Source organism: Falco naumanni, chromosome 8, assembly GCF_017639655.2.
Source record: "Falco naumanni isolate bFalNau1 chromosome 8, bFalNau1.pat, whole genome shotgun sequence".
Classification (NCBI taxonomy): domain Eukaryota; kingdom Metazoa; phylum Chordata; class Aves; order Falconiformes; family Falconidae; genus Falco; species Falco naumanni.
The window spans coordinates 59,186,325-59,193,038 of NC_054061.1; positions in this window are offsets into that span (position 1 = coordinate 59,186,325).

The window sequence follows — 6,714 nt, forward strand, 5'->3', positions numbered from 1 at the left end:
CCTTGCTGGTTGTGTGTCTCTTCCCAGTCTCAAGCATGTCAGGGTTTGGCCAGCTGCAGTGTTGGAGCCCGGGTCTTGCCGCTGGTGACCCGGGACAGGAGCTGCAGCAAGGGAGACAGGCACGGCTCACCCCTGCGTGGTAGAGGCAGTTGCAAGCTGTGCAATCAGGATGGTTAAAGACCTTCTCCTGAGTGTTTCCCCCATCAGAGGAAGGCAGAGCCTCTCAAGGGTTCCTACAAAGGAGCTTTCTTAGCTTGTAGCTGCTTCACCTGTTTCCTGAGAGTATGCCCAGGTCATGTGGTGGAGAGAGCCCAGCCTGGGGACCTTTGTCCACTGCCTTCGGTGAAGAGCTGAGGTTTGCAAGGTTGAAGAAGGGGGTGGCTGAGCTTGCATGTGAGTCTGGTGTGCAGTCTGGTTTGGGCACTAGTCTCTGGCTCCTGCCAGCCCTGCCTGTAGGAAGCCCTCTGCTCAGGGAGATTTGAGCTGCTTCTAGGTGATGCTTATCCCTCGGCAACAAAAATTTCCTCTGTGTACAATTGCTCTTGGTTCAGTGCTGCTGTCCCATCTGATCCTGGGGACTGCCACTTGCAGGATGTGTAGCCTAGAAGAGCTGAAGGTGAAGGCATCGTTGGGATGGTGAGCAGCCAGGATTGCAGCCACTGCACCCCAGCAACACTCATAGCCTTTGGAATGTTAAGTACACAGCACCCATCTTCCAGCTCCTGCCATGGACGTGCCTGCAGCCCCACAAGTACCTGGAGAGCACTTTCCAAAGTGCTGGAGAGGTTGGTGGGCTGGGCCATGCAGTGGGCACAGCCGCTGCCTGTCCAGGTCATGAGCATCGTCCCTTCATTGTGGGAGCATCTGTGGCCAGCTCCAGTGGGTGATGCCACCCGGTCGTCAAGGTGGGTTGTGGATTTGTACACCCTGGGGATGGGGCATTTCAGAGGGCTAGTGGGACAGCTTGTGACTCCTCTCTAGAGAAAGCAGACTTCTTGTGCCCCTTCTGTCCTTTGGGAATCAACAGGCACGTGGAGAGAGGTGATAGGTGGGATAGTGAGAAGCCAGGAGGTTAAAATCAGCTGATATACTGAATATTTAAATCTCAGTAGGTTTGGAGAGCTAGTACCCAGGGGTATTAAAAGAATCAGCTGAGTCTCTGATCTGATGATCTGAGTATCTGGTGATTTTAAAGGAATGGAGGGAAAAGCAAATATTCTGCCAGTATTTAGAAAGAATCAGGTGGGATAACTAGAGACCAGCAGGTCAGATCAGGTGGGTTTATATGGACCAGGGCAAATTCTCCAGAAGGGCAGCTGGTTGCTTTAAAGTGAAAAGCTTGCTCTTATTGTACAGTGTGGTCTTCATGCAAAATAATATTTGGGTGGGTTTTTTGGTTTTTTTGTTTTGTTTTTCCAGTTAATAAAAAAATCAGAAACAAGTTTGAAATTAACTGAGATATTTGATGGAGAAGGGTGAGCGTGTGGTTACAACAGACTTCTGCAAAAGCTTTTTGCTCAACCAGCATGACCTGATTTAAGAAGGTATCTGCAATATGCAGAACTAGAAGCTTCCTCTGGGCCAGGCCAGGAAAGCTCTCTTTCATACAGGAGTTTGAGGTGTGAGCTTTGCTCGGGTTGGGGGTAAAAGTGCCAAGTTTTCTATGAGGTAGTCATGCAGCCTTGCATATATAGTTATACAGAGATCTATCAAAATATAAAATGTATGTATTTATAAATTTATAAAATGTCTATATAATATAAAGTGTCTTTTAAGACAAACCAGCTGATGCTTTTCCCCTGTGATGTTTTTTATAAAATCTGGAAGTCAGAAAAACCACAGGTTTGGTTTGCTGAATATTAAATTTCAGAACATTCCCACCCCCACCTGGCACCTGCTTTTCCATAACAGGGCAGTATTGCAACTTTTCTTAAGTCTGATGGAGACAGGCTGGGAGAATTAGATCTTTTACAGTTTCTGTGCCCTGCTCTGCTTTTTCTCTCTTTTCTTTCCTAAGGAGTTGGCTATGGACAGCACCACACATGCTGACGGGGATGGAGGGACGGCCACTCTCAGCACTGTGGCACAGGCACCGAAGCATCCTTGCAGCTGCAGGTCACTGAATTCCAATGGTCCATTGAATACCAAGTGTTGAGAACAACCTGACTGCTAGGAAACTTTCTCCTTGAGCCAGGTCCTGGACGTACAGGCAATCATACCATTGCCAAATACCCTGACTGATTTCTCCTCTTCCTTACCACTTGTCTCCACAGCCCCAAGGGCTTTCCAGCAGCCAAAGTGAGCTAGGGAGAACTTTGGCACCAGGGTGCTGTGATTTCCTCGACCACAGTGTCAATTTGCCCAGTGCTGTGTTTCTCTGAGGTCTGTGGAGCAAAAGCCATCATCTCTGCAGTGGGAGGTGCCCTGCAGCAGGTGCCCTCTGCTCTCCAAGGAGCCTGGCACATCCATAATTCATGCCCGTCCTCCCACCAGCTGCTGCTTGTCCTCCCCAGGGCTTTATGGCAATGACTTGCAACACACAGGACCAGCCCGGGGAGCCTGGCTGGAGTAAAACCTCCCCCGTGAGCTGCAGCAAAGGAGAAGCCACCCTTCGGCATCCCGGCATCTGCAGCCTGCCCTGAGCCGTGGCAGTAGGAAAGGGGGGTCAGGCAGGTGGGCTGTTACGCTCTTGTTTGCAAACTTGGAGTGAGCTCTGTCTCGTGGGGTGTGTTCAGCCCTGAAGAGGTAGATGAGCCTGAGGAAAGTGTGAGAAAAGAGTATGAAGAGATTTGGGGATGCTTATGTAGCTCTGGGCTTGGATCCACCCAGGAAAGAGCAGGAAGAGCTGTGGTGCCTTCTGGCAGCAGGGTAAGACTTTTTTGGGTGGTCTTGCTCCAGCTGTACTAGGGAGGTGAAAACCCTACACCTGGCACTCTGCTCAGCCTACACCCTCCTAGCCCTACTGCCTCCATGGCCCAAGCCTGCCACGGAGTGTTTGGTGACTGTTCGGTGCGGTTGTGAGCAGCCAAAACCACGTGACTTACGTGTGGATCCAAGAGAACTTATTGTTAGTCAAGTTAATGTTTGAACAGCCCAAGCAAAGGTTTATTTAGGTTCAGTTATGGTCTGAGTGCCTTGCCGGCACTGATGAGATGCAGCACCTTGCATGGGGAGATGGAGGTCAGCAGCAAGGAGGGGTTGAGCCTGGGTGAGCCCCATTGCCCTCTCAAAGAACAGCCCTTGGTATCCTCTCACCCCAACAGGGGATGTGGTTGACCTGGGAACAATGGTGAGAGTGTCAGGGCTCTGTTCAAGCCCTGCTGGATTATCACTGGGGAGGGAGCAGATTTAGCACTTTTAATGGCATGTGCACAAGGGAGGAGGAGAGCAAAGGGGATTTACTTTTTTCCTCTGCGTCTTTCTCCCTTGCCTTCATGCCCACCGTTTTCCCAAGCTGCAGCAAATGCCAGCCAGGGCAGGGGTCTGCGAGTCACAGCCTGCAGCAAAAGGAGGCTCCTGGCTTGAGCCAGCTGGGAGAGGTAACGTCTGCTGCTGCCTGCATCCATGCAGCTGAAAGCACTGGTCCCCAGACGGCATCACAGAGGCCAGGAGCAGATGTCTCCCAGGGCCCCAAAGCAGCGGAGAACAAGGTAAATATTTCTATAAAAGCTCAGCCTGGTGTTTGCCCACACCACGTACGTGCACCATCCATTATACATAGGGGCTGGAGCCGTGGGCAGCAGAGCAGAATGCTTTCTGATGGTTCATGCATTAAATAGAGATGAGGGAGGATGTAGGGAGGTGGTGTTCGTTCACGCCTGGCCCGTGTCCTCTTCGTTGGCTGCAGCTTGATGCCAGAGGTGTGCTGAGCTCCTGTGGCAGGTGAGAGGAGAGCTGTGGACCAGGAGGAGAGAGGAGAGCCGACACCTGGGACAGTGGGTGTGAAGTTAACTAGTGTGTTCCTGGAGAACAGCTGAGGCACCTTTCACTTTGGTTTAAATAATTAAAAAAACAACTCAGACAAAGTAAAAAGACTCTCCTAATAGGCGGGCGCTTCAGACCATCTGAACGTGCAATGCTTTGTACCCAATACTGAGCTGAGTGGCCAGCCGTGTACACAGCCTTCTGTGGCTGTGATTTTCCTGTATGATGGCATGCCAGTCATCTGCCCAAAGACAGACATTTGTGTATCCTTTTGGTAGGTCCAAAGACTTTCCAAGCCTGACTGCTGATACAAAGAATGATGGAGCACATCAGCCATCATCCTGGAAGGAATGACCAGCTCACAGCTAGGAGGTACTTTTGAATAATGGGATTGTTGTTGTTGTTATTATTGTTGTTGTCATTGCTGCTGTATTATTATTATATTACCATCATCATTATTATTTTCTGGACCTAGGAAAGTTAGATTTGGATGGGCTGAGACTTTCCATGTTTGATATATGTGTGCGCCACAAAAAATAATCTTAACTCTAATATGAAATCTTTCTAAAGGAAATGTTTTCAGCTCCTCTGTTTAATTATTTCTTGCTGAAACTTACTTCAATTTACTTAATGGGGTTTAGAAAGCTGAAGTCAAAACTCACCACTCTGTTTAACCTACAGTGAAACATTTCTTTTCGACCCAGAGCATATTAGCTCTCATTTTATATTTCTTACCTTCTGCAAAGTTTGAAGAGACTTTAATTTTAGGTGGGCAGGAGGAACACCTACATGGGAGCGATTTAAATCACCAGAGGTGCCTGGGGACCAGCAACAGTGTGTCCAAGACAGGCAAGGACCCGACCTGCTGACATACCTGTAATGAAAGATGGCAACAGGGTGAAGTCAGCCTCTCCTGTGCCAGTCTTGCTCACCAGTGCAACACTAGTAGACTGGGGAGGCCAAGAAGGAGCACCTACCCTTCTCCAGCATTGATTCATGGAGGAGCACTGTCATTGCTCTTGCTTGGCTAATGTGCAGCTGTGATGGGATGGTTCCTCAGGAGCGTAAGCTTTGGCATCTGCAGACTCACCCCTTTTCCTGAGGGAGGTGAGGGGGGCTGCATTACTTTGTTCATTTGGACACCCCCCCCAGCATCACTGTGGCTGTGTCTGTTGGATCTCTTCTCCTGAGGCTTTGCTGTTTCCGGAATGAACAGAATTAGCTTTATGCTAAACTCTAGCTAGCATCTGCTGATGTTGGAGTCACCAATGCCTGATTACTTTAACACTGTTTGTTGGCTACAACCGTGTGTTACTGTTCTCACCCCTTCTCCTGACATGCGGGCAGTCTGTTGTTGTTCTGCAACTGTGAGAAGCTCCTGCTTTTGCTAACAGATGTACTGCTGTTGTTACGTTGCTGATGTCTCCCACATGTCTTTCCACTGAGCAGAGAGGTGTTCCAGGGCTGTTTGGTGTCATGGTGTCCCATGTTTGCTTTGAATCCCATCCCTGGCCCCCCCTCCACCAAATCATTAATTCCCTTCTTCCTGGCCAGCTGTTAGCAGTGGTTGCTAAACCCTCAAACACATCTGAGAGGATTTCCAAACTGAACAGGTGGATCAAGTGTCATGTCTACCTTGCACAGTCCTCTGCATTGATGCTGGGCTCCAGCCCCAGCTGTTCCAGCTATCTCTAGTGGTTTTGGCTCTCCGGGGGAGGAAACGGCTCTTGCAAACTTGCCCAAGAACAGTTTGTGTCTCTGTGCTTGCTGCCTTTTCACGGGACGGCTCACGCCAGAAAAACCCTTGGCTTGAGTATGAAATAGCATTAGTGTTATAATTCCCAGCCCAATCTGATGGTGGCCTGGCCACACACGGGAAAGGGAATTGCAGCTCTAGAGGGAGAAGAGAATCCATTTGCACATTGGCCCTCTGCAAAATCAATAGCTGGTATTACTTTGCAGAAAGCAGAGCCCAGCATTAAAGGATCTAGCAAACAAACAATGCGACATCTGCACACAAAGTGGAGGAGCTCAGAGGTGGAATGAGCTCTACATCAACCCTAGGGACAGAAGTGACACCAAACCTGTCATCTCTGCTTCTGGTGAGGCTGTCGCAGTGTGTAGTGTCTTTGGAAGATCCTTGCTTTTGCTCAGATCTTGTTGCCTTCCTGTGGGTAGAGTTATTTGAGCTAATTTGTGGAGCATAACAGGCACATTGGGCTGGACTCTTCTGAGGTGCGCTCTGAGTTACAGTGATCCCGTATGGTTCAGTTTACCCCCAAAGGGAGATCAGCAGCATTTTGCTGGGTCAGCTTTACCCCTGAATAGCAGCCTGTACAGAAACAGGCTTCTCTCCCACACGTGGAGAAGGAGGAGATTTTATGGGTTTGACCCTGGGGATTTACAGATTTGATCCTGCCCTTCAAGTACTTGCCTGCAGTTAATTTCAAAGTTGTTTTCCCAAGCTGTTCATATGCCTGGTAGCAGTTGACTCAGGAATCTTTTTCCCAGTGCAGGCAGGAAAGGAGCACTCCTGGGAGTCTGGTGGGACATTGGATGGTGCAGCCTCTGGCAGGGAGAGGGGCCCTCCGGAGCATCCCCCCATGGGACATGGCACCTGAGGGAGAGCAGGAGGAGACTCAGGAAAAGCTCAGCCCTCTCTTTCTGCTCTGCAGGAATAAAGTTCCTGCAGTGAAGGAGGCTTTGAAGAAAGGTGGAAGGGAAGCCAGGCAAGACTGTGGCAAGCTCAGAGAGGAACAGGCCAAGCATTATACGTGTTGGCTGTGCCCC